The sequence below is a fragment of the Equus caballus genome, chromosome 14, assembly GCF_041296265.1.
Source record: "Equus caballus isolate H_3958 breed thoroughbred chromosome 14, TB-T2T, whole genome shotgun sequence".
NCBI classification, from domain to species: domain Eukaryota; kingdom Metazoa; phylum Chordata; class Mammalia; order Perissodactyla; family Equidae; genus Equus; species Equus caballus.
This window is the reverse complement of record NC_091697.1, coordinates 90,807,030-90,816,436: the sequence shown is the minus strand read 5'-3', so window position 1 is coordinate 90,816,436 and position 9,407 is coordinate 90,807,030. Positions and strand designations below refer to the sequence as shown.

At 38.1% G+C, this 9,407-nt stretch overlaps 1 long non-coding RNA gene across 1 annotated transcript; it reads left to right on the top strand.

The window, feature by feature from the left end:
• The first annotated feature begins 2,533 nt into the window (after window positions 1–2,533).
• On the top strand, window positions 2,534–4,980 carry LOC138917333 (uncharacterized). Its single transcript, XR_011425181.1, has 2 exons — window positions 2,534–2,683; window positions 4,680–4,980. It is a non-coding gene; the product is annotated as an uncharacterized lncRNA (long non-coding RNA).
• Window positions 4,981–9,407: the final 4,427 nt, after the last annotated feature.

The following is a 9,407-nucleotide window of genomic DNA, read 5'->3' as shown; positions in this document are numbered from 1 at the left end:
TGTGCTCTGCTGCAGGCCTCTGCCACACATCACGATGCCTTTGTAGTTGCTCAGCCAACAGGCTCAACTGTGTCCCACACATCTGAGATCATGTCTCAGGTTTGTGTCTGTCTGAACAAGCCATCCGGCCATGTCTCTCCTGTAGCCATTTCCTCTTGTGAAGGATTTTCTGTGAGAAAGATTCCTCCCAGAGTTCTAAATACCAAATATGCACCAGGTCCCGCTGCTGAGTCTTCCTTCTCAAAGGCATACCCTTAGTTTTACCACTGCCACCCAGGATTTGAACCCCAGAAGTAAGCCTGGACGCTCACGTCTCAGTTCCTGCATCTCCTGCCCCTTCTCTCTTCTCTTTACCCCCCTCACCATCAGAAAGCTTTGTACTTCCCCCCAACAGGAACGTTGCATGTCCTTGCCGTGGAGTTGGCATGTAGCGTGAAGCTTATGGAATTTAGAAAACCCTTCTACTTAAGAATCCGGTCTGCTACTCTAAACTGAGCTGTGGTCTCTATTCCCGGGGATTCAGCCTGAAACTATAAATGCTATTGGTTCAAGGGATGAGGAGTTACTAAGCAACTTGCTAAATACATCAGCAATACTTTCAAAAATATTAACCTCATTATGCTTTTTTAGTTGTCTTAATTTGGTACTGGCTTTCTTACTTTTTTTCCTCTATTTTTTACTACTACGATAGCAAATGAATCTATGGCAACGTTGCCTTCACCGGAATGACACAGGAAGGGAATGGGAGGACAGTAAGAGCCTCACACCTGAAGGAGGGTGACATTTAAAAGGTTATCTTCCCCCTACCCTGCCAGCAACAAACTACCCCGCTTAAAGAGCAAGTGAAAGATATCCATGTGACTACCAGTTATTATCAATAAGGTTTATTGAAATTAATTTCCTAAAAAGGTGGTGGTTTTTTGTCATAAGAAGAAAACCTCAGTTGTATCTTCAAGTGTGATAAGACCTCTTCTTTTCCTCATGGATAATTTCCATTTCAGACACAGTACTGTACCTTGTGGTGGATTTTCCACAAGATATCTGATATAGAATCATAGAATATTAGAGCTGACTGGGTCCCAAGAGATCATCCAGCCTTGTCCTTTTAAGATATTTCTAAACCAGCAGAATTATGCAATATTTTTTCCACAAAAAGAAATCTTGCTCCAAAACCCCATATTGAAAAAGCAATGGTACTGCTCTGGTTGAAATTGGGATAGAGTGTTGGAGCCTAACCCACAGCGACCTCTGACACATGGGCCCAGCAGAATCATGAAGTGTCCTTTCCCTAAGCATTGACTGCCACCAGTAAGGACCAGGAAGCCTAGATTCAGAAAGGCTTCTCACTGCAGAAGGTCACGCTGCAGGTTTGGCTTACTGACTCTCCACTATTTCATGTTGACATAATTTTGGAGTATTTTGTCAAAGATTTGGTGCTATTATTAAAGATTTTCTTTTGGTTTGGTTTTCATTTGTTGCTCTCTTTTTTCAGTTTTATGCTTATTTAAATATCTTTAAATTATTTTGGGAACTTATTTTCTGTGTGTGTATGGTGACATATCTTCAAGCTGGAAGACAATAGAAGAAAGTGATTTAATTTTCAAAAATTCTATGTTCGGAAATAGTTACAGTAAAACAAAATACAGTTCTAGTATTCACCAACACTCCTTTAATAACTCAGTTGAATCCTCAAATAAGCCAAATATATCCCAAGAGAGATTTCAGGAGACGATTCTGTCCAAGAAGATATTTTCCCACTTCAGCAAATCATCGTTTCACATAAAGCAAGTAGAACTGGAGTTAGGGGTTTAAACAATAATATCAGGATAAAGAAAACAAAATGTTAAATTTGTTGTCCAGACCACAAAAAGGTGAGAGCCACAGGGTTGGGTTTTTTTTCTCTCTCTCTTTTACAAAATCTAATTTCTGAGAGTTGAACAACCAGTGAGTCTCATTATGCTTTGGAGGACTCTGTGCAGAGCTTCAAACTTCAGGAACTATGAGTTCTTTAAAGCCATGGAAGATTGATTTCATGTTTTTCTTTTATAGCATTTTGATGTGGACTTGGCAAAGAATGAGGTTCCTGTGCTAATTTCCTCTTGCTCTATATAATTAGTCAGCATTTGAAATGAGGTAACAGGATATAATTGTCTACTGACCATTGCAAGCCCATTTGTTTATGACACACTCCCCCGGCTTTTAGATGTACAATGTTATTACCCACCTCTTCATTTGTGTCGCTGTCTCTTTCCTCTTTTTTAATTTCTCCACTTCTACTCCCCTCAATCCCCGCTTCCTTTGTGGGCAGTACAAGAAGGCACTTTTCCTTCCAGCTGGCAAGGCATTAAGGAGGTCTGAAAGGGGTGTACAGAGTGACTTACACACTCCCCGGAGGCCAATTACACTTGGAATCCTCCTGATCTGCCCTGATCAGGGAGTGGGGCTTCCCCTCACAGCCTATTGTGCTAGCTCTGAGCCACCTGATCAGCCTGGTCCTACCCAGTATTTAAATTAGGGCATCACCAATCCTGGACCCACGTCAGGGCCTCTAGGTAACCCTGGGGAATAAATTAACATTCTGCTGTTGTTCCAAAGCCACATGGACACCATTATTAGAAACCCATCAGCAATGAAGGGGACTGTTATGAACGTCTCAAGAAGAAAGGGGATGAAATAGCATCAGGTAATTGTGTGCCATTGCAGTGTGTCTTAATACAAAAATTACCATGTGGGCTTTGTTAGGTTTGGTGGAGGGACGATTACAGTTTAACACGGCATCACATTATGTAGCTTGTAAGTTTCCTGCAAGCATTTCTTTTACAATTGTCAGAGATAGCAAAGGAAGGAAGGAAGGGAGAGAGAAAAAGAAGAAAGAAACGAAAGAAGGAAGGAAGTAAAAAAAAAGAATAGAAGAGAAAAAACATACATGCAGCCTTTATTCATGTGTTAGCTAGAATCGTAATCCAAACCACTGAGAGCCTAATGTAAGTGGTCAAGCCAGTTTAGAGGAACACTTGCATAACAAAGCAATGACAGAAAAGGAAGGATATAAGAAAATGACTAATAGGCAAGTTAGCAGACATCAGACAAACTGGCTCTGAGTAAGAATTATGTGAGAAAATATGTTTCAAAATCAATAGCAATGCACTTTACAGAATTTTGGAAAGTAAAGAGAAGGACTTTGAATTTATTGAGGACAAATCTTGGCAGGACATCATGATGAAATGCTTTCATTTTATAGCCAAAAAAGAAAAAAGTCGAACATTTTCTTATTGAGATTTCCTGCTTTCTTCTTGTTTTGTTTTGTTTTTCCAAGGCAATTTGTAATATTGCTACTGAAATTGTGCAGTGAATTTCCACAATAAGTTTCACGGTCCTTCACACTCAAAATACCCGTCTATTATGTAATTACATCTATCTATATACTTTCACTACTTTTATAACCTGTATTACAGTGTCCTGAAATGAACACGACAGGAGGAGGGAGTGAAATCATACCCTTTAAATAAGTCAAACAGCTTTTTAAGTTAGGTAATGAAAATATTTTTAGGTGGAATGTATTGTGACTCTTCTCTCTTGGGAAACTATGGATATGACAATAATGTGAAGTAATACTCAAACTGTTACTATTTTATAAATGTATAAATCAGAAATGAGGATTTTTTCACTCTACAATAAAAGAACAATACACAGTTAATATAACTTCCAGAATTTTAGAAACATTTAGAGAATTGTTTGTTATTTTAAAAGTGAAAGTGATCAAATTTTATGCTGATTCCAGAGTATATCTTTTTTTTGAGGAAGAGATTTTTAAAAATCTCGTAATCATCTTAATTTTTGTTGCCTTTCTGCATAGCCCAGATTGAGTAGGAATAAATTAAGCAAAACTGGACCAATAATAAAAATAAGCAAAAGTGTTTTAACCTAATTCAGATTTATGACATATAGAGAAATCTTAAACTATGTGAATCTTGTCAGTTTGAATTTCTGTTCCAAAAGTACTTAGATATATTTTATCACAACTTATGTCTGTAAAACAGTTATTTAATATATGAAGAGTTCAGATAAACTGATTTTAAAGAGTGTCTCAACAGACGAATGAGGAAATGTATGAGGAAGTAATAAAAGTCAATAGTAAACATGAAAATATTTCAGCCTCACTAGTGATCACATAAATGTAAATAACATCAATAAGATATTTATAACAATCAAATGTGCAAAGACAAAAATTAAAATGCTGATGAAAGTATAGTGAATAAGTATTTAACGATAATGATGATAGTATGAATAAGTACTACGTTTCTGGAAAGTAATTTCACAATCTATATCATCGGCCTTCAAATTTTTCATACCCTTAGCTGATTTCGCTTCTTGGACTAAATGTTAAAGAACTAAGACAAAATCCAGGAAAAACGCATGCACAGCAATCTTTATTACATATTATTAATATAATAAAAATATTATTATTTGGTGACAATAAGATAGTGGCTAAGTAAATTACATTGTATAATATGTAATATTATGCAGCTATCAAAATCAATCACCAAGAAATTTTTTTGGAATAGGAAAATGCTTATAACATAACCTTAAACTTTAAATGCAAGATTAGAAACTGTGTGCACAGCTGAATTCTAACCGTATTTTTTAAATATGTGTACCTCTGGAACATTCACTCTTAGAATTCACTGTTCATGCTGTGAGGAAGCTCGAGCAGTCCCATGGAGAGTCTCAGAGAGAATAGATGGAATTCACCTGGTCAATAGCTCCAGTTGGGCCAAGTCTTATGCAGCCATCCTGTCAAGGTGCCAGACCTATAAGGGAAGCCATCTCAGACCTCCCACACCAGCCTATTTGCCAGATGAGTATCACCAAGTGACCTCGGGCAATGTCATGTGAGAAGAAGAAATGTCCACTGAGCCCTGACCAAATCCTGGAGCCATACAATTTTGAGATACAATAAAATGATTGTTAATATGCTAATATGTAGATATAGATAAAGATATAGAGATTGAAATAGATATAGATAGATACAGATACGGATGCGGAGAAATGAAGACAGGTTAATATGAATCTAAAAGTCATGATTGGAAGAAAATACTCTAAAATATTAATAGTGGTTATCTTTGGGTGGGAAGTTGGTCAACAATTTTTAATACTCATTTGTGCTTACCAAGTTTCCAATGATAAACATATAATACTTTTATTCAAAAATGTTACTTTTAAAAGAGAAAAACACGTCGATCATTATTGTTTGAAATAAAATACATCTTTCACATAATATATCCAGAGAAATATGGCAAAGAGTTTTGGATTAAATTAGCTGCTTTGGGATTTAAAGAATTTAAGCGACCAATTTATCAGATTTTAAAAAAATGAACAGGCTTTTCTTAAATGTTTGCTACTTAGACTTTTAAAGAATCTAATCTAATTTGGAAAATAGCTAATGACTACCTTATACATGGGTGATGTTAAGCTCTGAGATCCTCGGTGGTGATAATGTACTTACATATCACAACCTACTTTTGAGTCGGTGAACCATGTCATTCATCCATCAATTCATGGACATTTCTAGTTTTCCTCATCAATTTTATGAAATTCCTAGGATCTGGATTAATTGCACGTGTCTGCTTCCAACAGGAGTGTAGTCTTTAAATTATACCTGTCAGTACATCACTTATATCACGCCACATCCTGTTATGCTTCTTTCCACCATAAACTGGCATAACACAACAGGACACGAGAGAAGTGCATTGATGTGGTGCAAGATGTCAAAAAATAAACGCCAAATTTTGGCAGATAATGTGATAAGTTATGCTGTTATCTGAATCCTTCTGAGCAACTTGGTCTGCCTTATTAAAGTTCATTCTTGAAAAAGCTAATGGAGAAATTGTTTGTAATTAATCCCAGGAGACTTCAACTCAAGTTTGGAGGTTCAAAATGTTGTGATAACATAGTATAAGGGAAATATATACATTTAATCAGATGGTATTTGAAAAATGTTCCACTACAAACAACTCAAACTATCAGAAAATTATGTACAATTTTGACATAATGGAATAATGTCCATGGCTTCACCAACAAGAGCACAAATACAGCAGGAATATTGTTTTAATGTGTCATACAACCAAGAGTCAGGATTTGCAAACCGAAGTGCTAACAATGGCCAAGTAGTCAAAATAAACAAATGACAGAAGAAGGCTGGGCTAGGATAGCGATGGCCAGAGCAACACACGCCTCGTACTTAGTGTTCAGCTCCAGCCAATTGTTGCCTTATGGAAAAATGTGGGCCCAATGTCCCAGATCTTCTCGCTTTTCAAGAGTAGAGGGAAGTCCAGATTTTCTGTGTGTGAAATATATTAATTTTTAAATGTTGACAACTAATTCATAGTTATAACACATGTCATAGGTTAAACAAAACATATCTAAGTGCAGAAAGCGGGCCGGGCTACAGTGCCCGCTCTGGACTAAAGTCTTAAGTGCTAATATTCCTAACAATCGCATTCATGGTTGACTCAGGGAAGTGTGGTGCTGGAAATTCGATACTGTATAAGCTAGAGAGGAGTGCGCATTTCAGAGCAAATTTCTATTTTTTACTAGGCTAACTTTGCTCCATGATTTTCAGCATGGACCAAGCCACTCTCAAGTCTGCTGCTGACACAGAATAACGTTAACCATAAATAAAGCTTAAATATTCCCACTGAAGAGTCTAAGCTTAATCTAAAAGGAATTTTTATACCGACACGTCCCAAAATGTGCTGTGAACCCGGAATTCCCAGCTAAAGTTTGTAGCAACTTCCACTGATTCCGCTAAGGGTCCTGGGACAATGGATCCAGGAAAGAAGAAGGGGTAGCTATTTGAATTCACAAAAACTTTGAATTATAATTTTTAACCCAGTTTCGTTACTTTCAAACAAAGATAGCACAGTTTTGTTGACTGCAATTGCAATGACATTTGCTGATGAATTATTACATGCCAAGTACTGTGCTGAGGGCTGCCCATACGAAAATGAGCAAAACCTCATCCCGTGTTGGAGAGTTATATAGACAAATCACTGCAATACGGTGCGATTCCTGCTATAAAAGAGGGAAAAACAAAGTAGACTTCCCTAGAAGAGAGAGGGAGCAAATACAGTTGGGTGTGGAAGAAGAAAGTTTTGCAGAAGAGAAAATACTTGAGCAGGCCGGCACCTGAGGACTGAAAATGCGTGGCCAGAGGGGAGGACCAGGAGTAATTAAATACATGTAGTGCACAGGGCATGGGCGCAAAGAGGTTGGAAAGGAGAGAGCAGCAAGTTAGAGGTCGTCCTAAGAGAGGTTGGACTTACTTTTTGGCAATGAAAAATTTTGAAGGCTTTTAAGCAGAGAAGTAGGAGCTGATCAAATCTTTGTTTTAGAAAAATCACTGAGAACAACATGTGGGACTGAAAGAAGGGACTCAGTCAGAGGCAGGGAAATGAGCTAAGAAGCTGTTTCAATAATCCATGAAAGAATCATAAAGGCTTAACATTTTTAATCAGCAAAAACTAAGACAAGGAAAGAGTCTTAGTATATGTTATATAATGTATAATAAAGACAATTGCACTTTGTTTTACTTCTTTCCTTTTAACTTTTTAGATCAGAATAATCATGTATATTGTGTCTAAATTGCCACAAAATGCAATCTCAGTAGAACTTAAGTTCATAACAATAGTCAGTGACTAAAATCATATATCAATGAGAATCTATATTAGGGAAGAAAAATTACAGCTTCTTATCTCGAGCTAAATTTTTTTCAGGCTCTCTTGATGCTCATTCACAGGAGAAATTACTTGTTTCAATAGTTTTATTCCTTTCTTGGAGCTGGTGGAGTACAAAAGTGCTAGGGTGCTGGTCTCAGTCTGGGTTCCCAGAGAACAGGGCCTGAGATGGAGGGTACACAGACTCTTAGTTTAACAGGGAGAGCACCCCTGGGAGCAAGAGGGAGGAAAAAGGGGATGTGACAGTGAAAGAGAAAAAGGCCCAACAAGGACATAAGGATGTGTTTGAAGTTGGGCACTGCTAAGTGCAACTGAGTTCTCCAACATCCTACAAGCTCTATACCCAGCTTCTCAGAATAGCTGTTGGAGGATGCAAAGGAGGAAGAGCTTGTCCATCAGCTCCAACCTTCCATGGATTAAAATGTCACCCTATTAACTCTCTACACATTTCCCAGTTGCACATGTGTAGACCCGCAGCATCTGGTCATGCAGTGCCCCACACCTGGCATCAACATCTGTGCGGGAGGTGAGAGGCCCACACGGGCACCAGTGGGTGCTGTCAGATTGCACCTGCATGAAGTCAGTCAGAGCCCACTCAGAGCTGCCTGCTGCAGCAGAGGCTGGGGCAAGGCAGATGAGGCCAAAGGCATCTGAAGCAGGGCCCACCAGGGGTCTGATACTGAGCCTAACTTCTGAAACAAACTGATACAATCAGAATGATTTGTAAAAATTAAAACAACTTTCATTATAATCTGATCTATAATCAGAACTTTTCACTAAGAATTCATCTTCGAGATAAGCGATGTGAACACAGACAAAACAATATAAGTTTATACATTGTCACCCACTCAATAAATAATTTGGTCTTAACCATGCCACATGCTAGAATTTCAATTCATTTCACGGGATAATTCGCCGATCCTACCACCCTTTCAGGGTCTCTCACATTCTCCTCTTTTCAAGCTTTTTTTCACTTGACTTCTGGGGCAACATTCCCTCTAAATTTTCCTTCTCTCTCACTGTCTGTTTCTTCTCATTCACTTTGTTAATTCTTCTTCATCCCTCCAATCTCTAAACTTCGGAGAGACTCAAGTCTCCATTTTGTGGCTTCTTTCCCTGCACCCAGGTTTTAGATAACCTCGGCCAGTTCCTGTGGCTATAAATACCATTGAGTCCTTGAAGACTCCCAAATGTAAGGTCTCCAGTCGACCTCTCCCCTGAATTCCAGGCTCACATATCTGGCCGCCTACATGACATCTCCAAAGTGTCTACAAGGCGTCTTAAACTTGATGTGTCAAAAAGAGAGTTCTTGATTCCTCTCGTCTTGACATGCAAAAAGCCAGCTCCTCCCAAACTCCTCCCCATCTCTGAAAATGGTTTTACAAGACAAAAAGCTTGTAGTTGCCCTTGTTTGCCTCCCCTCTTTACCTCTTTTGTGTGATCTATCAGCAAATTCTAGCTGCTCAATTTTCAAAATACAACCAGAATCTGATCACGGCTCATTAATCTCACATGAATGAGTGAATAGCATCAATAGTTAAGAGCAAAAGAGATACTCATTCATTAAACGCCTTTAAAAATAACTTTGGCTCTTGAAAACCTCAATTGACTTTGCAGAAGAGAGAATTCTAAGTGATTTAGAAAACCAAAATGGGTTTTATTTATAAATTT